Raw genomic sequence first — 23,824 nt, forward strand, 5'->3', positions numbered from 1 at the left:
AAAATAGACTTAACACAGGCTGTGTCATACCTGATTTTTATAAGTCCTATTCAAGTAACTCCTCAGAAGAAAACTCAGCGTAATGAAACTTAAGTTTTGTTATAAAACTTAAACAGTGGATCTTCATTACATATTTCCTTTGTGCCAAAGAACTATTGTCAACCATGGTAGTTAAGGAGGAAGAGAAAGTAAAAGATTAAAAAGACATTAGTGTTGCAATTATGGGTTGTGAACAAGATGTACTGTTGTATGTATATTTAACTCCTAGGGAATATAGAATATAGTCATGATAGTTTACAACACAGAACACTGTGTACACCCAGAAACCCTAAAAAGCTTTTATGTTCTAGAGTAGGTTTCATAGCATTACCACCACCTGTAATTATATAAAACATTGGATTCCTGTAACGTTCTTGATGGTGCTTTTAGCTCTGTTTAAAATGGCCAGTGGCACAATTTCTGACTATTTTGATGACACCAGTCTTCATCTCTGGCTTTCAGGCCAACTCATTACAAGAGTAGTTAAATATAGCACCCAAAGGAAAAGCTTAGAGTACCTTCATCATGCATTAGAGAGGATTCTAAAAGGTGTTAAACCACACTGAATCAAGGTGAGTAATTCAACTTGTAGGTTATGTTATATGGATGGAAGGAACACACAAGGTGCAATATATTAAGGATATTTTTTAAAAACTTAATCCACTAAGGATTTTTTTTCATAGTAAATGCTTTTGGAAATAAAACCTCTCAAATATTTTCTAAATCTTGGATGTGCTATTCTTAAACCTATAAGCAAAATTAAGCCTTTCCATTTCGATTACATATTTGTAGTTCTAAAGTGATGTCAGCAGATGGCAATAGTATACAGCACAGAGTTTCAATTGCCTTTTTTTTTTTTTTCCCCTCCCCCTTTGTTAATGCTACTATGAGTAAAATGACCCTTGATCAGAAACCTTTGGGAGTTTTAGAATTGAGAAATTTCCCCTTTTCAAAAATATGTAGATTACATAACACCCTCAGTGGAGCCAGGGCAGCACCCCATAATCAATGTCTACAGCAGTAGGTCAGATATTCACAGTAACTAGAATAAACTATGGCTATAGAAAGCTTTACATGGTTCAGGTCAATTTTTGTCACAAACAGGAAAAACTAGATTTTTAGATTTTTTTTCAGATCTCAAAATTGCTAACAAGGAACTGCAGGCCTGTAATAAAACTAATGTTCTATCTAGTGTTTTCCTTTTAATAAAACATCTGTTATGTTTTATTGCTTAGTTTTGATAGAAGTAACTGAAGGCTTTCTGTAAAATTTGCATATTAGATTTAAAGAAAACATGCAAGGAATGCTTAGAATAAGCATAACTATAAATGGCAGTTCTAGAACCATTATTGAATTCTGAAACTTAAAAAATAACTACTTTTACTTTCCATTTTGCATTTGTATTTGTAGCATAATTATTCTTCATAGGTGATACACCTTTATGAATAGCTGCAGTCATGTGATGGAGCCAGTCATTTATTCATTCAACAAAAACTTGAGTGATTATTTTTTTAGTTGCATTAAGCCAGGTGCTGAGAATACAATAAGATGTAAGACCCACCCCCTCCTCGGAGAAATGAAAGTGTGATGGTATGTCGGAATAAGCAAGGGTCTCAGGCCTTATTAAGAACAATCACTTGTATCAGAAAGCAAACTGATAGTCAAGTCATTTATCAATACCCTACTCTTAGCTCAACTCCTTAACTCTTGACCGCAGTTCCAGGTTTCCCTATTACACCAATCTGTTTCCCATTCTGGAAGGGGAGAGGTGCCAGCTACTTTTAGGGTGAAGAGGAAGATGCAAACTGAAAAATAGCAGTGAACATCTACCACGTTGAAATTTCTCAAAGGTTATCTGTTTTTCAATTCGGTTTTTTATGATCATGCTGCAGCAGCAGAATATATCTTCTTAGAATGTAAGTTCTTGAAGGTAGGGAGTTTTTTGTTCCCTGCTGTATCCCAAGCACCTATAAACGTTCCTAGCTTAAGCTAGGTGTTAACAAATGTCTGTTGAATGAATTAATGATTGATTATAAGTACTTTGAAATTCATTAACTTACAAAATAAAGGAACCATTCAAACAGGGCCTGCGACCCATAAAGTCACACCTGATTTTTGGTGTGCCTTTGAACACTTGCTTGTGTTTCTGTGGGTGTGTGTGTCTTTAATTTATGCTGTGTATACTAGTACTGCTTGAGCTTCTATAACCTTCCATTTATGAGGGCCAAGGGGATTGGGAAGTAGGGCTCAACTTGTAGTAGTGTTCAAAATATAGACACTTAAAAGTCACCTGTGAAGTTTGTTAAAATGCAGATTTCTGACCTGTCTCTGGAGACTGAAACAGATTTACAGTGGGTCTCAGAGCTGCATTTTTTAAAATTTATTTTTCAGAGCGAGAAGGAGGGGATGGGCAGAGAGGGGGACAGGGGATCTGAAGCGGACCATGTACTGACAGCAGAGAGCCTGATGCAGGGCTCAGACTCAAGAACCGCGAGATCATGACCTGAGCCGGAGTCAGAGGCTTGCTTAACTGACCGAGCCCCCCAGGTGCCCCACAGAGCATCTTTAATTCCTGGGTTAAAAACCCGAAGGCCTACGGTCAAAAAAAATGGCCCACAAGCATTTTTTAAAACAGAATTGAGTGGAATAGAACACAATAAAGGTACTTCCCTCATGAAACTTGTATATTTGGGTATTGGGTGACCGATCTAAAATCTATTTCTTAATGCTTTTCAGTCAAAGTTTGAAAGCCCTCTAGGAAACTCAGTAAGGGAAACTCCACATTTACGGAAGGATGTATTGATCTCCGAGCCTCCCGTTTTGTTTTCAAATGGCACTTAATTTTATCCACATTGAGCTCCAGAGAATTGTGAGCTATGGAGACACATGCTTTTCATTTTGAAATAAGTAAACTAATGTGGACTGAGATAGACCTATTTCTCTGCCTGTTTTCTATAAATTTGGGGCTTTTTTTTTTTTTTTGAAGAGTGGGAATAAAATCAATAGTTATTGGTGTGCTTTTTGTGTGGCAACCCATGAGGTTTGTTTGTATTCTCTCCAATTCACAGATCAGTTAAGTGCTTAGGGCCACAAAAACCGTGCTGGGGCTGTGATCCAAATTGAGGATTTTATATGGGAAAGCTCATATGTGCTCCTTAACCTTTTGCTGTCTATTTACTGTTACAGACATGAAAGTGGGTAATCCTCTCAGTCTACACCAGTCATCCATGAACTGCTTTTCAGTGATAGAACAAGCGTCTAGTAAGCGTATGCCAAGACAAAAGTGATAGGTGAGGATACAGCAACATTTTGGAAGGCAGAAACCAGATGGCTAAATGGGTAGACCTCGCAAGGCTAGTAATTGCCGCGCCTACGACACTTCACTTCGCCTGCCCTCACCTGCAGGTCTGCAGGTTGGTATACCTGAGAGAGAGACCCAACCAAACCGGCACTGTTCTGGTCCATTCGTTGTCTCACTCTCCTAGGTTACTATTTCATACCTTTCCCTCTTCTCAAATCTCCCATCCCCCATCCTTAAAAGCTGACAAACTCTGTAAAAGGCCAGAGAACCTATATTTTGGGCAACATGGAGGTTATTATGTAGATACTATTATGTAGAGAAAATACGTTTCCACAAATTTATTGACGAAATTCAAAATCTAGTAATTTAGAGTACAACTTTTTCTGATACAGATCTATTGAGAAGGGTGGAATGCTTTTGGGGGCAGTATTTTGCTTAATTGGAATTCAAAGTTTGCTACCAAAGTCGATTGCAAATGTTCATCTGTTAGGTTTTGTGCATTTCAGCTTTGAAAATATCTTTTCAAACATAAGTATTTCCAAATACTGATGAGTCCACGACTGTATGATTTTGACCAAGCATCTTCATCACTTGGAGGCATTTATACAATTAAGATTCTTGATGGTGGCCTTTTAGCATGTCATGTTGCAGATGAATCACTTCTAATTGAAACTTAGATGGAATACCGTCAGTTGCACAGTTAAATGAATTTTTAAATCTGGAATTTTCCTTTACATTTGCATTGATCCTTGAAATACACTGCTGGAGCTGTAGTTTGCGCTTGGAAGATGCACCTGCTATAGATACGTGTGGGAGTGAACGTGCTGCTGTTAACTTCCAACGGCATGAGAAGTGTAAGCAGCTGGATGGTTCAAGCAACATTAGTTGTTGGAAATTACAGCAATGTGTTTTTTATAAAAGCACTGTTTCGCCTTGTAATACGAGGTTGAATTTATTAAGGACCCATTATCAAGTCTAACAAAAACTAATTTCCAAAGTTATTCAGTGTTCAATATTAGTGGTTGAGTATGGTTCTTCTCAATGGAAAGGCCCTGAACTCAAAACCTCACAATACCACCTTATTGATAAGCCATCAGACTGCTGTCAGGATATTCAGGATATTCAGCTTCTTATCTGACGTATTCACAGAACTGATGGATGATGGTTGAGTCCATGAGAAGAATGAAGTTCACCCTTGATAGGACAGGTTCATTAACACATGACAGATTCAACCGAAGTACTGCTGGAGAACAATACCGTGAACAACCAACCATGGGCTTTAAACATTTACATCTCAACTAAGAGTGTTTACACTCCATATACGTTTTTTTTTTTTTTTTTTTTTTTTTTTTTTTTGCCACAATTGCATCCATCTTACTTTTTCGGGTTTTACTAAATTAGGGTTTTCCCAACTTCTTTGAAAATGTTCTTGCCTGTAGTTACCTACATACTGTTCATAGAGGCTAATTCTTCAGTCATTTCAAACTTGGCATTGACTGCTTGAAAAGACAACTAAGCAATACTGGTTTAAAAAAAAATCTTTTGACTCCTCAAGGGCTAAGAAAAGCCACTTGAAATCATTTACCTTGTTTTTAAATTTTTAAATGACTTAAAAGACTAAGCTTATTTTATCTGGATACATTGCTGCAATCAGATAGGATTTAATTTGCCATTGGTAAATGGTTTGCTTGGCTAACAGATGAACCACTTGGAAACTTATTTTGGTTGCAGTTTGTGAATGTTTTCTTTTTTGTGAGGAAATTCTGCTGGAATTCCATATTAAGTTTTCTTATTTTTCTGACCATTGCTTTCCTCTGAGTTGAAAATACTGTGATGAATGCCCCATCTGGTCATGTATGTGGCTGTTGCATTCTTTTAGCACAGCTATAGTATCATTGCATAAAAAGGCAATGCTTTCTAATTTGATAGATTAATGCACACTCCACTGTGCTTTAGGAGTGTGACATTCAAAAAACGTTTTGACATGATGGGTTTGCACTGGTAAAAAAAACCCCAAAATTAAATATTGGTGTATGGCAATACACATGGCACTTGAGACACTGCTTTCTTATAACTAAGTCACTGAGTAGCAGCCTGAACCTAGGAAAGCACCACATAATACTCTTGCAGTTCAACTGCCCTAGTATTGCAGAAGCAGCCATAACAATATGTAGATGAAAAGCGTGACTATATTCCAATAAAGCTTTGTGGACACTGAAATCTTAATTTCATGTGGTTTTCATGTGTCACAAAATATTTTAAAATTAATTTCCCAACTAGTGTTGGGCTAGTGTGCCATGCAAAAACAGGCTGTGGGTAAGACTTGGCCTGCTAGTCTGTAGTTCGCCAACCCCTGCTGAAGTCGTTTACCTTGATTCCTAATTCAACAAAAATAATTAATGCAATGTTAAAGCAGTCAAGAGACTTCCACTGATCCCACCATCACCTTTACCCACCAAGTCCATATGGATTGTTTCTCTTAGCATACTATCTCTTGTGGATCTCATCTTTAAAACCTCTTAACTACTTTTCTACCTCATTTCTCCACCCCTCTTTTTAAAAGAATTCCTCAAAATCATTTTATATTCTCGTGGTCTTTAATTTCTCTTCTGTTTCCTCTTAAGAAGGTTTTTGTCCCATCATTCCACTAATTGTGCTCACTAATGTCACCCATGACCTCTGTGGTGAAATCCAACGGGCAATTCTAATTCATTGTATTACTTACATATCAGAAGCATTTGAAACTGTAGACCACTTCCTCCTTTTTGAAATGCTTTTTAAAACTTAGTTCCCAGTGTTCTACATTACGATTTTTCTCCTATTTCATAGAGCTCCTCTTCTCCGTGTTTTTTTTGCTATCCTCCTTATCCTCTGATTTCTTTAAAGTTGGGGTGCCCAGAGGTCAGGTCTTGGGCCTCTTTTGTCTAACTTAATCCTTTGGGATTCTCATGTGGTCTCAATGGCTTTAAATGCCACTGACATGCTGAAAACTACCTTGGGAATAAATGAATGAATGACTTTATTTTATCCTTATGCTTCAGCTGTATTAATTCAGTTAATACAACTACACTAAAAGCCAGGGGACAGAATACTTTTTCTGTAAAAGGCCAAATAGGTTATTTTAGGCTCTGTGGTCCTCTTAAGGTTTTGTCACATGTTCTGTGAGTTCAGGTTTTTTGTTTTTGTTTTTGTTTTTTGCAACCCTTTAAATATGTAAAACCATTCTTAGTTCACATTAAAAAAACAGAAACGGGCTGTGGGCCAGATTTGGTTTGAGGATTGTAGTGTGTTAACCCTTGATATAAGCTATTATACAGTAGTTGTATTATCCCCACTTTACAGGTGGAGAAACTGAGGTACAAAGAGCCTAAATAACTTGTCCAAGCTCACCAGCTGGTGATGAAACCAGGGTTCCAGTAAGCAATGATGGCTCCGGAGACTGTGTGCTTATTCACTACACTACAGTTTCTAGAAAGTGAAACATGTATGTCTGCAAAAAGATAAGCTAACAAAATGCTAGTGATTTATGCCCAGAACCTGCAAAAGTCTCAGGAACTGGAGACACCAGTTACTCTGAAGATAGGATACAGGAGATTGTTTAAAAGTCTACAAAAGAGGGACGCCTGGTGGCCCAGTCAGAAGAGCATGCAACTCTTGATCTGTGGCGGTCATGAGTTCGAGCCCCATGTTGGGTGTAGAAATGACAATAATTAAAATAATTAGGGGCGCCTGGGTGGCGCAGTCGGTTAAGCGTCCGACTTCAGCCAGGTCACGATCTCGCGGTCCGTGAGTTCGAGCCCCGCGTCGGGCTCTGGGCTGATGGCTCGGAGCCTGGAGCCTGTTTCCGATTCTGTGTCTCCCTCTCTCTCTGCCCCTCCCCCGTTCATGCTCTGTCTCTCTCGGTCCCCAAAAAATAAATAAACGTTGAAAAAAAAATTTTTTTAAATAATTAAAGTCTACAAAAGAAGTCATTTAGCCCTTTGCAAAATCCTCTCCTCAATCTATGCAGCCTTTCCCTACGCCTGTAGAAGTCTGGGGGTTTAGTGGAGGGTGAGACTGAAAGACCTGGGACTCAGAAACCAGGCATAACTGAGGCAGGACAGAAAGGCTTTTCTGGAAACAGGATTGAAAGCGCGAGTCCTGGTCTTTGGTGCCCAGGATGCTTGAGACCAGGCTTCTAGCCTATCTGGCAGAAGATCTGAGGATTCCTCTTGGGAAACAACCATCCCAAGACAAAAGACAGATACCTACAGTCACTGACATCACAATCTATAGTGAACATATACTGAACTCCAAAAGTCGGGAAACTTACCCACACCCTCTCAGGTGCTTTTACATTTTTGAGAAAGATGGACTAAACATTTGAGAAAAGCTTCAACGAAATATGGAGATCAAAATGAAGAAGGTGGAAGAAAAAGCCACAGTGTAGGAAGCAAAAAAACAAAACAAAACAAAAACCTTAAAAAAAAATTAGAACACTCAAAAAAGACTAAAAAATTTACAATAGCAGAAATAAAATATTCAGTAGGAAAACTGGATAACAAGGTTGAGAAAAATTTCATAAAGCCAAGAAAAAAATGAAAAAAGGGAAAGTGTGAGAAAGGAAAATATATTGCCTCTCATCTCTAAATGCTATTGGAGCTGAACCCCATGAACACTCACTTTGCCCATGTAACAATGTCGAGCCTTGTCAGTAGAGGGCACTGGAGGACATTGCAAGAGGAAGGGGCTTCTGGATTTCAGGCTTTGGTTTTCTTGTTTTCAGCGCTCAGAGTGCAACAGATTGTCAGTGGGCAGATTCCCAGAGGTTCAAACCAGGGGGTCCAACATCAAACAACTAGATGTTTCAGAAAGAGAACAGAGAAAGTGCAGGTGTGGAAAATGGCAGAGATATAATATGGGAAAAGTTCCCAGAATTAGAGAACAGGATTACCCGTATTGAAAAGGCACAGAATGCCCAGAGAGGTTAATTTAAAATGACTCAGACCAAGACACATCATTGTGAAATTTCAAAAATCTATATAGGAAAAAAGGATCCTATAACGCTTCCTCAGAGGAAGAAAAACAATCCAAAAAACGGATCACGTACAAAAGATCAGGAATCAGAATGTCATCAGGATTTTTTTTAATTAAAAAAAAAAAATTTTTTTTAACATTTATTTATTTTTAAGACAGAGAGAGACAGAGCATGAACGGGGGAGGGGCAGAGAGAGAGGGAGACACAGAATCGGAAGCAGGCTCCAGGCTCCGAGCCATCAGCCCAAAGCCTGACGCGGGGGCTCGAACTCACAGACCGCGAGATCGTGACCTGAGCCGAAGTCGGACGCTCAACCGACTGAGACACCCAGGCGCCCCTCATCAGGGTTTTTAACAGCAGTTCTGGAAGTTAGAAAATAATGGTGCAATGCCTTTAAAATTCTGAGGGAAAGTGAGTTTAGAATTCTGTAACTAGCCAAACTATCAGGTACTGTAAGGACATTTCCAGGATGCATGTTCTCAGAAAGTTTACCTCTTAGGTAGCTGTCAAGAAGTGACACTTCTACTAAAATGAGATTGTAAATGGAGAAAGAGGGAAGATATGGATCCAGGAAACAGGAGACCAACCTAGATGGGAGGCAGTGAAGCATGGTGAAGGGGGTTTCCGATTACCTATGTCTCAGAAACATGGTGTGCTGTTTGTCACTATATCACATCTCAGCTCTATACCCACCCGTCTTTGCCCTCCTTTGTGATAGTGGAGCTGGACTCTGATTTCTTTTGCTGATGTCACAATGTCAAACCTCGTCAGTAAGAGGCACTGGTGGACACTGAAAGAGGAAGGGGCGTCTCTTGGGTTTCAGGATTTGGTTTCCTCGTGTTCATGGTAAGGCTGCCCAACAGATTCTCAGTAGGCAGCTTCCCGGTGAGATTCACCGGCACCTCAGCGGTGGGTTCCTGGGTATTAGCCCAGCCTCAGCACCTCATCACACTTCTCTGCCACAACCACACCCTGTCCACCTTGGGGAGAGGGCTTTTCCGAGCAGGCCCTTCCGTGGGCACTCCCCTTCCATCCTGGAAATATTAGTTTCTCTGTACACCTGATATTTCTGTATTCTTTAGGGTTCTCTGTATCTCAGGTATTTCCCTAGTTGCTGGTGAATCATTCTTCCTGTTAAAGTTTCTCTGTTCGTATTACTGGTATGGTTTCTGTCTCCCAGCTGGACCCCGATTGGCACATATAGTACTATCAATGTATTTTATCAACATGTGTGATGTAGTTGTATTGGCACAATGGTAGAGGGGAGATAGCTATAGTTATAAGAAGGGTGTGTGCAATAGGAGAGTCAGCTTTTCTACGATGGAGGGGTGGTGGTCAGCAGATTACATTAAAAAGTTAAAAACGGGGGCGCCTGGGTGGCTCAGTCAGTTAAGCGTCCGACTTCGGCTCAGGTCACGATCTCGCGGTCCGTGAGTTCGAGCCCCGTGTCCAGAGCCTGGAGCCTGTTTCCGATTCTGTGTCTCCCTCTCTCTCTGACCCTCCCCTGTTCATGCTCTGTCTCTGTCTCAAAAATAAATAAACGTTAAAAAATTTTTTTAAAAAGTTAAAAACAAAAAAATACACTACAAGTGCATTTAGAAATATGGCTGAAACGACCAGAAAATGGAGCTTAACGACATGAAAGTTATTCCCTTTGGAGAGCAACAGGATGGCAGACGGGAGACTGCTAGTTTTCATTATACGGCTTTCAGTACTGCTCCATTTTTAAATTATTTAAATGTGTTACTTAAACATTTTAAATTTATTCACAATAGCCAAAAGGTGGAAACTCTCCAATTGTCTGTCAACAGATGAATGGATAAAAAAAATGTAATCTACAGATACAAAGGAGTATTATTTAACCTTAAAAGGAAAAGCAAAATACTGACACATGCTATGACATGGATGAGCCTTGAACACGTTACGGTGGAACAAACCAGACACAGAAGGGCAAACATCGTGTGATTCCACTTATATGAAGTACCTAGAATAGGCAAATTCATAGAGACAGAAAGTAGAATGGGGGTTGCCAGGGGACGGGGGGAGAGGAGGGCAGGGGGTTGTTGTTTACCGGGTACAGAGTTTCAGCTTGGAAAGGTGAAGAAGTTCTGAAAACGGACAGTGACGATGGTTGCGCATCTGTGCGAACGGACTTCCTGCCACTGAACTGCACATTTAAAACTGGTTACAATGGTAAACTTCATGTTGTCTGTTTTATCATATCAAGAAAGTTTCGATTTCATAAAATTGGTACGTTCAAGCTACGGGAGCACGTCTTGAAGACGTAGAACATTAATCGTACCTGATGACTCGGAATATTAACACCTCTGAGGAAATAATCACACGTTGGTTTGAGAAGGAGGTATTCTGGGAACTTCGTTTAATCACTCACCCTGCGGAGTTATCTTGTCTCTGGCTTCCACATTAAATGGCCGCCGCCTTGTTTCTCTTACCGCAGTCATTACTTCACTCCTGAGAAAAACGCGTATCAAAGAGCCGTGTTCGACATGGCGTTCCATGACTTGCTGAGCGGACGTTTCCACCTCTTTCAAGAAGTCTTGAAAGACCTACGACGGTTTCGGGCCTGCCCGGCCCTGGGCAAACAGAGACGGATAGTATTCCCTGCAAATATCCCTCATAATCTCACAGGAAAAAGGGCCTGGGACACAACGCGAGACAAGACCAGGGAAAGCGCGGCAGGGCGCTGGAGTCGGGCCCTCCAAGGAGAGAGCGAGTTCGTCCCGCGGCCTCGCGGGTGCGTCGGGCCCGAGGCCGCCCGGAGCACCCGGCCTTCGCTCTGCTTTGAGTCCGTCACGGCCGCAGATCAGCCGATCCCTACTCTGAGCCACCCCGTTCGTTCACTCGAACGAGGCCGGTGACGCGCGGACCCTCGGGCTCACGGCCGCGGCGGAAGGAGCACCGCCGGGAGCACCGCCGAGTCCGTCTCCGGAAGCGTTCAAAACGGAGTCACAGAGCCGCCGGGGACGTGAAACCCCGCGGCGGGGCCCGAGCCAAGAGGGGCGAAGCCTCGGGGACCCCGGCCCCCCCCCCCCCGCCCCGGGCCGGCCTCGCGCCCCGACCTCTGGCGGCCGCTGCACTTGAGCAAGAGACGGACGGACGGACGGACGGAGGCGGGAGGTGGGGGCGGAGGGAGGGCCCCGGAAACGGAGCCGGTGTAGGAGTCAGGCGAGCAGCGCTGGGTGGCTTCACGATCCGGCACCCCTTTACACTAACATGCTTCAAACGGGATTTAATAGAGACGCTGCCCTGGGAGGGGTGGTGGGTAAAAAGGAGGCCAGGAGGAAGGACGCGGCCTCTCGCTGAAGGTCCTCCGGGAGTCCGCTCGGGCCCCCGATGTACACACCCCACTCGGCAGACAAGAGGTCACCTGGAGGCGCCCTCCAGAGGAGGCAGTTGGGGCCATCTGTTGCGGTTTGGGGGTGTCCTTGGGGGATCGCCCCAAGGCGATCAAATGGCTGACCAAAGCCCATCCTCGCACCACACTTGCTGCTTTTGCTGGGAGGCGGTCTGCAAACACCAGTTCTCTGTGTGGTCGTGTAAGCAGAGAGAGAGTTAGGGGTCCCCCCCACCCCCCCCAAAAAAGGACAGACTTAGCTTTCTGGTGATACGAGAAAAAGGCATTTTCGGCCCCGGGCATCTCGTGAAAGAACGTAAGAAGAAATAGCCCCTATCAGGCCGGGAGAAACCCTAATCACATCGGGGACAAGAAATCGGAGGTAAAACTCCCAGTGCTGATTCAAAAGTGGAGGTTGACCTGAGGCACATCCTTGAGTTATCTCTGCAAGATCTAAACCCCTGTGAGCACTCAGATAGTGGAGCCACTGGAGCCAGAGACTCGTTGACATTGACCCTTGCTGGCCCTCCTGACTTTGACCTGTATTCTCTCACCTTGGGATGACTTCCAGGCCCCCCCCTCCCCGCACTGCCCCCCCCTCCGTGAATATGTATGCCCCTGAGCCCAAAACTTCCCCTGTTTTATTGTTGGAGGAGACACTGCTTTGGGAAAGATCCCTGGTGCTTTCCTTGGCTTGTTGCAAGTAAAACCCTTCCTTTTCCTATTCTTTGGCCTGGTCGTGTCTCTTGGCCTGACACTCACCAAGCACCAAATGCAGCTTCCGGTAACGGTTACATTTCTGGTCATGTTTTAGTGCCCTTTACTGGACTGGCATCCCAACAAGAGGCCGCCTGGCCTACCTCGTCTCCAGTTCTGGTGGTGAGGATGGGCCGTGCGGCAGGCCTCGATGTCTGGCACATGGTAAGTAGTTGGTAAGAGCAATTATTATTATTATTATTAATTATTGGAAGTTGACTAGGCTTACAAAATTCTTCAGTTGAAAAGCAAGAGTAAGGGCATCTGGGGGGCTCAGTTGGTTAAGCGTCCCACCTCGGCTCGGGTCATGATCTCACGGTTCGTGTGTTCAAGCCCCGCGCTGGGCTCTGTACTGACAACTCAGAGCCTGGAGCCGGCTTCGGATTCTGTGTCTCCCTCTCTCTCTGCCCCTCCCCCTCTCATGCTCTGTCTCTCTGCCCCTGTCCCCCCCCCCCCCAAAATCAACATTAAAAAAGAAAGAAAGAAAAGCAAGAGTAAAACTATGTCAATTTTTTCTGAACCCGAAGGAAAAGGATCTATATTTAAGTATTATCTGTTGTCACCTGAGCCCAGCCGGGTATACTTGAATTTGTTCCTTTGGGTAAGAAAACAGCATGTGTTGACTTAAGTTGGTGGGTAATTCAAAGAGCTTCAGATCCTCACATCTTGAATAGCTTGTATGTGTTGGTCAGGCATCACGTACAACTATTTTTTTCCTCAAGGTGTACACGAAGGAGAGTTTTCTCTTTGGCAGTGTGTGTGGGATTGCTCTGTTTGAGGGACGTTTCAGCTAGTGATGAGGACGAGAGTCACTAAAGAAAGAATTGCATTTATTTTATAACTGAAGTCTCTGTGGTAGCTTCGTAGAAGCCCTCAAGACCTAGCCGAGTTTTGCTCAAAGCTTTTTCTATGAAAAACCGCGCCATCTGAAAGAAGAGGTCATTGTTTAAAGTTTCCTTCTTCTTTCTTCTTCTCTCCCCCCAGTCTGATGATGTTGACCAGAAGCTTCTCCATCCTACTGAATTAAATGTCTGAGACCGTCATGTGGTCAAGCTTTCAGCTAATACACAACAAAGAACTGCAGGCCACGCACTGACCCTGTGTAATGAAAGGCTGATGGAAACACATTCTGGGAACTGCAGGAAGTCGAGGACGTGAAGGAAAAAGACATTAAAGACTTTCTGTGTCAGAGATAGTAGAAAATGATTGATTACCTTTTAGAGGTAGGATTCTTGCATAACGGCTTTCTGGACAATTCATATTCTTCTGGGTAAAATACTCTGCTTTGGACTTTTTAATTGTGGGGATCAGATTATTTTGTAAGAGCAGTAAAGAATATTAAATTGTAACCAGGAGGGAGAAACATCTTAACACAACAAATAGATCTGAAATTTGATCTTTTAGGGTGTGATTTCCCCTATCCGGTCCTTATCTGTGTGTTCATATTCTTTGTATGTAAATACAATTATGTTTATATTCCACATTTTCATTGGAATATGTGTTTTTATATAGTTCCTTTGATGGTTTTTCATGATGTACAATATTGCTGTAGTTACACACTTAAAAATGTTTTTAAGCATAAGGTCATTGGGAAGAGGCTGCCATTCTGTTTTACTTGTTGCTGTTGTCAAGGTGAATTTCATATTTATGAAGACCCACCAATGAAATTCATGTCTGTGCTAGTCTTTGAAATAAGTTAAAAGGTACAAAAAACTTAACCCCCCAAAGACTTTTGTGGATCTTTTCTCCAGAAATGGCAAAAACAATACTCTTCTCTCATTAATGCTTATGTATTTGATCAATACTCTTAATTGGATACACACAATGGGCAAGTCAGTTTCTGCCCTCGTGAGTTCATTATCTACAGGAGAGGTAACTGACTGTCTTATAGTGATGTGTCTCAAATACCATGCTTTCACTCGTATGTGGAATTGAAGAAACAAAACAAATAGCAAAGGAACACACAGAGAGAGAGAGAGAGAGAGAGTGCAAGCCAGGGAGGGGCCGAGAGAGAGGGAGAGAGAATCTGAATCAGGCTCCAGGGCTGTCAACATAGAGCCTAATGTGGGCTTGATCTCATGTACTGCGAGATCAGGTCCTGAGAGTCGGACGCTTAACCAACTGAGCCATCCAGGCACCCCCAGACAGAAGACATTTTAGTATCAGAGATAAATAAAAGCAGTCACTGAAGAAAGGACCCCTAGGCATGTCAGAAGAATAACGAGTGGTCCACATTTGTTGAAGTGTAGAGTTCACATGGGGAAATGGTGCCGAAAAAGCCAACAACAGCGTGGCTCTGGGTTATGGAGGGTCTTGAGGATGTGTTTAAATGAAAAGCCACAGATTGGTTTTCAATAGGTAAATGACTTCAGCATGCAGCTTTAAAATGTTAATCTGGGTGGTTTTGCTCAAGATGGGCTGAACAGGGGCCAGTCTGCAGGCAGAGAATACAGTTAAATGGCCAGGAAATGAGTGGCAGAAATAGAAGGGGAGGGTTGCCAGGCAGAGGAGCTGGGAACAGAAGAATGGATACAATTTGGATGGAAGAAGAGGGAGAAATAAACGATTATTCTGGGGTTTTGACTTTGGGATGGTGAAAGATGCCACAAACTGAAAGGACCCTTAGGACCCTTAGGACCCTTAGTACTCAGTTTGAGGCAGTTCCTAAATCCAGCTTTGGACATGTTGAGTTTGGGGTCTAGATGAAATATTGAAGCTCAAGCGAAAGGCAGGAAGGGACTGGGGTTGATCACAAAGACATACAGACCTAGAAATGAGCGAGATCTCAAAAGGGGAACTGTATACACGGAAAGGAACAAAGGACAGACGTTTTGGGAAGGACCATATTTGAGGTTAATAGAAAGAGACTACAGGGCACAGCCAGGAGCCTGGCGGTCAGTAAATACGTTGCTGTCAGGCAGGGGTGGGGATTAAAAAAGATGGGGATGTCTAGGATGTCAGAAGCACTGGGGCAAACACAGATGTTGAATTAAAAACACAGACTAGGTACTTGAAAAATTCCACTGCCCCCCTCCAGAGAATTTTGCTGGTGAAAAGGAAGAGGAGGTTTTGGAGGTCGGTTTCCCTTTTGAGGCTGCCCGGGAAGTAGGCACTTCAGTTGTCAGAGGGTGATTCATCCTGACGCATATTCCCTGTAGAAGAATCCGAGCGGTGGGGCCGGACTTCAGCCGCGCCCCCGCCCCCCTTGGGTTGCCAGCCCTCTGCGCACCTTTGCCTTCGGCCTGTCGTCTGAAGAGCTGAAAGGTTCCACTGGCCACTTCTCATCACAACACAGTCTAGGAACACATTCAGCACACCCGTCGAACTGGAAGATGCACCCGTGACTGAAGAAATTTAACAGGAATTGAATTAAAAAAAATTTCAAATGGTAACAGCTGAGCCAAAAGAGAAAGGGAGAAAACCCTATGTGTGGCCTCTTCCAACTGGTGGTTTTCACTGGCCGGTATACCGAATCCATTTGCATCTGGAGATTAGCAGAACTTCCCTCTTCTCCACCCTCATCCCAAACAGCAGCCCACATTGGACAACCCGAATCCAAAATGCCACATGCCCCAGAAGTCCAAGCCCAGTGACAGATTCGAAGCGTTTCAGAGTAGGAAAGACTTCAGAGATAAGTCGTAGGTTGTAAACCACTGCCTGGTGGTCGAATCCTGCCACGGCCCTTTTGGGTAAAGTTTTATTGGTACACAGCCACACCCATTGGGTCCCATAGTATCTATGGGTGCTTTCTCGCAACAGTGGCGGAATTGAGCCGCTGCAGAGAGACCGTCTGGCTGGCAAAATCTAAAGTGTTTACTGTTTAGCTCTGTACAGAAAGTTTGACGAACGCTGGATTATAGGGCTGGCTACCTAGCTAGCTGTGCTCTCATTGTGAGCGGACAGACCTCTCTCTTTCAACCTGGGAAAATTGTGATGCTTCTAAAAAGCACCAGGAACACTTTTTGGAAGTCAGAGTTTTCCATCAAGTGGCCTTGGCCAGATTCCAGATAGTTTCTATTCATCCGGCAGTAGAGCTGGGCTGGGGCACATGGCGTAAAAACAATTCTCAGACCCCACTTTTGTTTCTGCTCAATCCCTTGTCCTTTTAACCAGCACAATGAAAGTGCTTCAATAAGCAGGGTCAGGTAGGATATACCAGAGAGAAATGTGAACACGAGATCACAGGCTGTGATTAGAGGCTCTGACGTGGGCTGAATGCCCTTCAATCACATGGTCTGAACTAAGGCCACCATTTATTATAAAACAAACTGCCCAGCTCTTGGAGGCATGGAATAGATGACAACTGCATTTTAAAATGGTTTGTGCGAGTAAATGAATAGTCATTTTGGAAAACAGGGAAGCAAAGTTTCAAAACAGCTGAAAATGTTTTCAAATGTCCATATTTTTGTGTTCTTGGGGATTTTGGTTCTTCTAGTTCTCAAGCGGCATGGGAAATGATGCTCTCACACCAGTTCATAAGCACCAGGGTCTTTTGGTTTTGGACAGATGGAAAAATGAAAGCCCGTTAACTTTTGGGGATTAAGTGCACCGAACTATTCTGAATTTACTTGAATAAGGTCAGGAGAAGTCCTCCCATGTGGTGAGACATGTGTGCTCCTGGGCTGCCGAGAGGGGAATAATTCGTTATGGTGTTTTGGGGAAGCAGTTTGACAATATGAATCAAAAATCTTTTTTTTTTTTTACTTTAAACAAGTAATATTTTATGAGCACATATTAATTTTATAATTTTTATTCATTTTATTTTATTATCATTATTTTTTTCATCAGGATAAATGTACTCTTTCGTTCCCACCCCTTATTTCACCCATCCCCCCACCCACCTCCCCTCTGGTAACCCTCAGTTTGTTCTCGACAGTTAAGAGTCTGTTTCTTGAGTTGTTTCTCTCTCTGTTTTCCTCTGCTCATTTGTTTTGTTTCTTCAATTCCACATATGAGTGAAAGCATGGTATTTGTCTTTCTCTGACTGACTTATTTCTCTTAGCAGTATATTCTCTAGCTCTTTCCATGTTGTTGCAAATGGCAAGATTACATTCTTTTTAAGGCCGAATAATATTCCATTATATATACATACCACATCTTCTTTATTCATTCTTCTACTGATCAACACTCGGCTGCTTCCATAATTTGGCTATTGTAAACAATGCTGCAATAAACATAAGGGTGCATGCATTCTTTGGAATTAGTGTTTTTGTATTTTGGGGGGTAAACAACCAGTAGTGCAATTATTGGATCATAGGGTAGTTCTATTTTTAGTTTTTTGAGGAACCTCCATACTGTTTTCCAGAGTGGCTGCACCAGTTTGCATTCCTACCAACAGTGCAAAAGGATTCCTTTTTCTCCACATCCTCACCAACACGTGTTGTTTCTTGTGTTTTTGATTTTAGCCATTCTGACAGGTGTGAGGTGGTATCTCATTGTAGTTTTGATTTGTATTTCCCTGATGGTTAGTGATGTTGAGCATTTTTTCATGTGTCTGTTGGCCATCTGGATGTCTTCTATGAATCAAAAAGTCATAATCAAGTTTATATCCATCAACCCAGCAATCCCACTTCTAGGAATTTGTCCTAAAGAAATAGCAGTGTAGGGGCACCTGGGTGGCTCAGACGGTTAAGCGTCAGACTCTTGATTTCAGTCCAGATCATGATCTCGTGGTTTCGTGAGTTTGAGCCCTGAGTCGGGCTCTGTGCTGATGGCACAGAACCTGCTTAGGATTATATGTCTTCCCCTCTCTCTGCCCCTCCCCTGCTCATGCTCTTGCTCTTTCTCTCAAAAACAAATTTTTAAAAAAGTAAAAAAAATAAAGAAAAAAATAGTGATGTGGAAGATATTTACATATAATATGCATTCTTTAAAATAAACAAAAAATGGAAATAATTTAAATGTCCAACAATTAGATTCTACTTAAACAAATTGTCATACATTTATTTATATGGTGGAATATCATGGAACCTTAAAATTAGGGTTTTGAAGAAAATGCATTAACATGGAGAAATGTTCATAATATATTAAGAAAAAAAGTATTTTTTTTGTTTTAATGTTTATTTATATTTGAGAAAGAGAGAGAGACAGAGACAGAGCACCAGCAGGGGAGGGGCAGAGAGCGAGGGAGACACAGAATCTGAAGCAGGCTCCAGGCTCTGAGCTGTCAGCACAGAGCCCGACGTGGGGCTCTAACCCACAAACCGAGAGATCATGACCTGAGCTGCAGTTGGATGCTCAACTAACTGAGCCACCCAGGCACCCCCCCAAAAAACCATTAATGAATGTTAGCAAAGTTTATCTCTAGGTAGTGAGATTTAAAATTTTATTTTTATTTTTTACATGTATTTATTTTTGAGAGACAGAGTGTGAATGGGGGAGGGGCAGAGAGAGAAGGAGACACAGAATCTGAAGCAGGCTCTAGGCTCTGAGCTGTCAGCACAGAGCGCAGAGCGGGGCTCAAACCCATGAACTGTGAGATCATGACCTGAGCTGAAGTTGGACACTCAACCAACTGAGCCACCCAGGCGCCCCTAGGTAGTGAGCTTTTAAATGTCTTTTATATTTTTCTTAATGCTTTGGTGTTTGTACTTTCAGTATAATGTGAAGATTTTTTTTTTTTTTTTTTTTTTTTTGGGACTTGGGATTTATTGGGATTTTAATCTACGGATCAGATCTTTCATTAATTCTGGCAAATTCTTAGCTGTAATCTTTTCAGTTATTTTCTCTGCTCCTTCTCCATTTCCTTTCCTTCTAGTATATTGGTTACATATAAGACCTTCCCTATTCTTCCTGTCTCTGAACCTCCTTTTCATACTTTCCATTTCTTTGGCTCACCATGCAGCATCCTGGATGATTTCTTCAGCTATATCCATATTGTTCAGATCAGCAATTCTTTCTTCAGTTTTGTGTTAAATCTATCTACTGAGTTTTAAATTTCAATTATTATTATTATATTTTTAATTTCTAGAACTTCCGTTTGGTCATTATAATTTCTTGTTCTCTGCACATATATTTTTTAAAGTTTATTTATTTTTGAGAGAGAGCATGAGTGGGGGGAAGGGCAGAGAAAGAGGAAGAGAGAGAATACCAGGCAGGCTCCACACCGTCAGCATGATGCCAGATGTGGGGCTCAAACTCATGAACTGTGAGGTCATGACCTGAGCCAAAATTAAGAGTCAGATGCTTAACTGACTGAGCCACCCAGGAGCCCCTCTGCACCTATTTTTATCTTGTCTTTTAGTTGTTTAAAATAGTAAATATAGTTATTTTACATCCTGTGTCTGATCATTCTAAAATCTCCAGTCTTTGTAGGTCTGTTTCTGCCATCTGTTGTTTCTGTTTATTGTCACATTTCTTTTGTGCATGTAATGAGTTTTATCTGTGTGCTGTATAAAGGTAAATTAAAAAACAGATTTTTGTGCTGATGAAAGGGAAAGGGATGATTACTTCTCCAGTAGCTACTCACGGGAAAATCATTCAAGGGTTTCTTTGAGACGTAGGATGAAGAGAGAGAGATTCCTCTATAAAGGGTTTGAAGATGTTTTCCCCAGTTTGAAGACACCGTAAACCCAATTCTCAGTGTGAAGAGGTTCTTTCAAACTGCTATTGTGAATTCAGGCTGCAAATTGCATGAGAACTAGCTGTGACTGTAAGTCATCTGGGGCATGATGCCCTGTCCACTGAGCTCCAAGGACCAAAGCAGACAAAGTTTCTTGTGGTCTTCGAAGAGGGGAGGGATTTTTAATTCTTTTTTTTTTTTCTTGTTTCTTTTAATTCTTTTTCTTTTAATTCTTTTTAATTCTTTAACTCTTTTTCTTTTAATTCTTTTTCTTTCTTGTTTCTTTTAATTCTTTTTTTTTCTTTTCTTTTTCTAGTTTTTAATCTGTAGTCGTTTGGGGTGCCGAATTTTGGGTACCCATCAGATCCCTTGGATGGACTTTGTCCTTAGCCCTTGTGTTCCCCATCAGGCCATAGAAATTGAGGCTCAGATGAATCCTTGACCCCTTTCTTTCTCACCATTTTGCACGATGAATCTGGCAGGATATCATAACGACTTTATCTTTAATTATAAATAAGATCTTACTACTTCACACCTCCGCGACTGTTACCTCTGGTCTGAACCACCGTCACCCCTAGCCTGGGTTGCCTGAACCTCCTGCTTCTGCCCTCGCACTCAGTCTAGTCTCAACACGGTGGCAAGTGTGACCTGTTACAGGTCAGATCATATTACTTCCCTGACCCAAACCCTGAAACGGCTCACTTCCCTTAGAGCAAAGCAAGTTTTTACAAAGCTCCAATTAGACATCTTGCCTCTCCAACGTCATTAACTGCCACTGTCCCCTCCCCCATGTCGTTCAAGCTACACGACCCCTCTGGCGTTTCCTTGGCCGTGCAAACTCGCTCTTCACTCAGCTGTTCCTCACCTCGTTTAAGGCTTTTCTCAAGTGTTAGTTTTCCAGTGAGGCCTACCCTGTTGAATCCATTAATAATTGTGAACTTAGCAACACCACCGGACATCCAGTTGCTTTATTCTGATCTAAGTTTCCTTTTTCTTTGCATGCGCTTGTCAGATTCTAAGTATTGTCATTTTCTCGTGTTTGTGTTAATTTTTTATTATCCATATCACCTTATTAGATTTCAAGTTGCTTCACGCAGGCAAGAATCACTCTTTGCTGAGAAATATAAACCACAAGCCCTCATTCACATGGTGTATGGTCAGAATCTACACTATTTGAGTGGTTTGAGAAAACCTGAGCCACCTGAGACATCACGACCACCACCCCCAACGACAGCAAACAGAACAAAACGTTCCTGAGTTAATAATGACCCCAGAACTCAAAACTAGACCTCAAACTATTCCAACAGAAAACAATTCTAAACAACAAAAGCTCACAAACTCATGTCGCTAAATGCGCGGAATACGAGTGAGAGTCAGCGGAATGAAATTCCTGAAGCAGACCCATGAAAATTGAAGAGACTGGAATTATCATATGAAATCATAAAATGAATGTTTAAAGAAATAAAAGAGAAAGTTAATATATGGCAATCAAAATGGAGTTATAAGGAGCGCCTGGGTGGTTCAGTCAGTTAAGCGTCCGACTCTTGATTTCAGCTCAGGTCATGATCTCGCAGTTTGTGAGTTCGAGGCCTGGGTCAGGCTCCACACTGACAGTGTAGCGCCTGCTTGGGACTCTCTCTCTCCCTCTCTGCGTGCCCCCTTCTCCTGCTCATGCACGTGCTTTCTCTCTCTCTCTCTCAAAGTAAATAAAAAGATGGACTTATAAGACCAGAAAACAAATTTTTAAAACCCTTTAGGACTGAAAATCATAATGATTGAAGTTAGAACTCAGTGGATGGGTTAAATAGCAGATTAGACACAGCTAAAAGTGTACCAGGGGAAACTACGCAGAAAGCCATTGACAGAGAAAAAGAGATGAAAATCAGACAAGGAGTTACAAAGAAGATGTCTGATAGAAGTTTAACTGGAGTTCCAGAAGTCAAGAGGCAATGTTTGAAGAGATAATGGCTGAGAATTTTCCAAAGTCAACAAGGGACAGCAATCCTCACAACTCAGGAAGCAGAAATCTTAAAGGGAAATCCATTCATTATAATAAATATGCTGAACACCAAAGAGAAAAAATTCTTTTAAAATACATGCGGTAAGAGGTGTTCTTAAAGGCCTCTTTACAAAAATGGGGACTGACCTGTGCTTAACTGCCCCAAATTACAATTTACTTCAAGTGATATTCATGTGCCCCTTAGAAACATATAATGAGAAAATGTCCATAACTCCTCTGTATAAACACTAGAGAATGGTCTTGTGCTTATCTGCCAAAGTCTACACTTTCCTCAAAGTGGGTTTCAAGAGAATCCTTGGAGAAGTGAGGGAAGAAGTTTTTAAAACAATTTCGTATAGCACTGGGGCTCCCGGGTGGCTCAGTCGGTTGGGCGTCCGCTTCGGCTCAGGTCATGATCTCGTGGTTTGTGAGTTCAAGTCCCGCGTCGGGCTCTGGGCTGACAGCTCGGAGCCTGGAGCCTGCTTCGGATTCTCTCTCCCCTTCTCTCTCTGCCCCTCCTCTGCTTGCACTCTGTCTCAAAAATAAATAAATAAACATTAAAAAAATGCATAGCACTAAAAAGTGGCCTTTTCTTTGACTTCCTGACACTGCACTGGGAAGGGAGAACAAGCCTTAACAGCAGTTGTGAAGAAAGAGGAACTTCAGGGAAGAAAGAACAGTGATGCTTAGAGCAAGTCACTTTTCCCACAGTAATGGGGGCAGAAGACAGCGGGACGACACCTTCAAAAGTACGTTAGCCTAAGTTTCTGCACACATTGAAACTGGTTTTAATTGGAAGGGGGAAGTGAAGATATTTTGGGTAAATAAAAACTGAGAGTTTACCAGCATTAAGTCTTCCCTTAAGGAATTTCAGTGCTTCCTTCAGGAAGCGGGAAAATGTCTGAGATTCAAGAAAGAATGGCTAGTAAAGAAATGATAAATACGATAAATTCCATAAATGGTAGAATGTTCCTATGGAGCCACCCTATGAGCCTAACTAGAAAACCGGTATTTTCTTTGCGGCGAGATTTTTAACTACTGGTTCAATGATTTTAATGCTTATAAAAGCATTCAGGTTTTCTTTTTCTTCTGGAATCTATTTTAGTAATCTGTATTTTTCTAGGAACTTTTAAATTTTATTTTTAATTTCTTAAATGAGTTTTTACTTTTCTTAAATAGCTTGTAATCTTCATTACTAATACCGCTCATTTGTAGCTTGTCTCATTTTGTAAAACACGTGGGTATTGCCTAATGAAACTGAACGTGTAAATGCCAAGCAAGTTCACTCTCAGATACATAAAGTAGACATACGCTTGCACTGGAGCTCAAGAGACATGTGCAAATATGTTTGTAGCATCATTGCTTAAATTAGCCTACAGCAGAAAACAACCTGAATGCCCACCAACAGTAGATTAGATAGTAAATACAGTGGATACAGCAAGATAAGACGCAGCGATGAAAATGAGCTTAATGGATAAACGATATGGATAAATCTCAGAAACAATTTTAAGGAACAAAAAGCGACGTTCAAAGCAATGTGTGTACACTGATTCTATTTATATGAAGTCCAAAGTAAAGGAAAATTAAGCAATGTTTATTGTCTACGGATAGCTACAAACGCTGTAGAACCATAAAGAAAAGCAAGGGAATTATTAACATGAAACTTAGGATAGAAGTTACCTCTTGTGGGGAGGGAGGGCATGGTGATCACAAAGAGGCAAACGAGAGCTCCCTAGGTCTTAGTAATATTGCATTCCTTACTCTGAGGGTGGATGCCCGAGTGTTCAGCTTTTACG

General features: G+C 41.9%; 2 long non-coding RNA genes across 2 annotated transcripts; one reads left to right on the forward strand and one right to left on the reverse strand.

The window, feature by feature from the left end:
* Window positions 1–1,500: 1,500 nt before the first annotated feature.
* On the reverse strand, window positions 1,501–21,649 carry LOC123579846. Its single transcript, XR_006702978.1, has 3 exons — window positions 21,638–21,649; window positions 5,857–5,863; window positions 1,501–1,606 (listed from the first exon to the last, which is right to left on the reverse strand). It is a non-coding gene; the product is annotated as an uncharacterized LOC123579846 (long non-coding RNA).
* On the forward strand, window positions 8,699–13,951 carry LOC123579843. The gene is made up of 3 exons (XR_006702977.1): window positions 8,699–9,203; window positions 12,527–12,633; window positions 13,453–13,951. It is a non-coding gene; the product is annotated as an uncharacterized LOC123579843 (long non-coding RNA).
* Window positions 21,650–23,824: the final 2,175 nt, after the last annotated feature.

This window comes from Leopardus geoffroyi, chromosome A1 (assembly GCF_018350155.1).
Source record: "Leopardus geoffroyi isolate Oge1 chromosome A1, O.geoffroyi_Oge1_pat1.0, whole genome shotgun sequence".
Lineage (NCBI taxonomy): Eukaryota > Metazoa > Chordata > Mammalia > Carnivora > Felidae > Leopardus > Leopardus geoffroyi.